Raw genomic sequence first — 1,840 nt, forward strand, 5'->3', positions numbered from 1 at the left:
TGAGGAAGCCTAGTACCGGATTGAACCTAGACGTGAGCGGTCGCCCCATTGTTCTTGGAACGGAGTTTCCCCTGCTGGTTGTCGCACGTGGTGGCAATGAGTGGTCACAGGACGGCAGAGGCCGGGTCTGTGGAACCTTGCACCAAAGGAAATGGGCCCGACACGGGTTAGGGGATTGATGGGGAAGGCCGACACAGGAAGCGACCTCCGGGTGCGCGGATGTCGTGAGGCTAGGTTCACCATGCATGGTTAAAGAACTCGAATCGATTCGTCTGCCTCTCACAGTTTGAGATTGCTTGATCGCTATGTCACCCTGAGTAAATGAGGAATCTGATGATGGCAATGTGGTTGTTATGTCTACACATCTTGTTTAACTCTATGATTGCTTAGAATAGGTTGCACAACCTAGACCGATTAATAAACTTAGAACCGGAGCTAAAACTTGAAAATAGGTTTTACTTAGTGCTTTTGGCAAACAAACCCCTCAGCCAAGAAGCCTTGCATGTCTAGAAGGAGGAGTAGTCCTTACTCCTATCGGTTCAGTCTTGTTGAGCTTAGTAGCTTAGCCTTGTTGTGGCTTTTGATTTCAGGTGAAGTCGCTGCGTCCGACCCCTCTCCGGTTTGTGCTTGGCCGCCCCAGCTCCCGCCAGGCTGGACGGTCGAGTGGGACCCCTCCTCGGGAGGCGAGGAGAGGACTCAGTGATGTTCTGGCTGGCCTCGCCCAGGACGTCCGACCCCGACGAAGTCTTCCGCTAGTGTTTTCTCTGTTGTTCTTTGTTCTGTAAAACTCTGATGTTGGATTTTATGACCGAACTAAAATGGTTAAAACTTGTTTAACTCGGTGGACTTGTTGTATTCTCTGTAACCGCTCACCTTGTGTGGGTTTGCTGAACTCGATCCTGTTAAAGTGGTTAAATCGGATGAAATCTGACGGCGCTTCGTGTTAAGCTCGGGTTAGGCAGGAGTGTCGCATGTTAGGCGGCTTAACTCTGCTTAATCAAGCTAACCCGAGGTGGTTCCGCCACAGCTATGCAGATGAGATGGCAGCTGCGGGGAAGCCAATGGACGACGAGGAGCTGGCGACCCATATCTGTAACGGGCTGGACGCTGAATTCAATCCGGTGGTGACATCTGTTACTGCCCGGACTGAACCGCTCTCAATTCATGAGTTGTACTCTCAGCTTCTTAGCTTTGAGACGCGACTCGAGCTTCAAGATGGATCGGGCTTCTCTGCAAACGCCGCCAATAGGGGCGGCCGATCTGGATCAGGAGGATCTGGGTCGGGCGGCTACAACAATCGCTAGTTCAACAACAATCGCGCCCCTGGGCGTGGTGATGGAGGCCGTGGCGGCTCGCGTGGGCGCAGTCCCGCGCGTGGTCGCGGACAGCAACGCGGGGGAAGGGCACAGCGCCCCAACCTTGGAGGTGTGGATGAACGTCCTCTTTGTCAAGTGTGCTTAAAAACAGGGCACACTGCGGCAAAGTGTTGGCATTGCTTCGACGAGTCCTATGTCCCTGAAGAACGGCACGTGGCTGCGGCGATGAACTCCTACAACGTCGACACCAACTGGTACACGGACACGGGCGCGACCGACCACGTCACCAGCGAATTGGAGAAGTTGTCCTTCCGTGAGAGGTATCACGGGAATGATCAGATCCACACAGCTAGTGGTGCAGGTATGGAAATTAAGAACATCGGTCATACTACTGTTCCAACCCAGTCTCGTAATCTTCATCTAAACAATGTGCTTCATGTTCCAAAAGCTAGCAAAAATCTTGTTTCTGTTCGTCGCCTTGCTAAAGATAACTCTGTTTTCCTTGAATTTCACCTTGATTATTT

At 52.1% G+C, this 1,840-nt stretch overlaps 1 non-coding gene across 1 annotated transcript; it reads left to right on the top strand.

Annotated features, from left to right (window-relative positions):
- The first annotated feature begins 1,058 nt into the window (after positions 1-1,058).
- Positions 1,059-1,197, top strand: LOC117841159 (small nucleolar RNA Z247). Its single transcript, XR_004637187.1, has one exon. It is a non-coding gene; the product is annotated as a small nucleolar RNA Z247 (small nucleolar RNA).
- Positions 1,198-1,840: the final 643 nt, after the last annotated feature.

Source organism: Setaria viridis, chromosome 9 (genome assembly GCF_005286985.2).
Source record: "Setaria viridis chromosome 9, Setaria_viridis_v4.0, whole genome shotgun sequence".
NCBI lineage: Eukaryota > Viridiplantae > Streptophyta > Magnoliopsida > Poales > Poaceae > Setaria > Setaria viridis.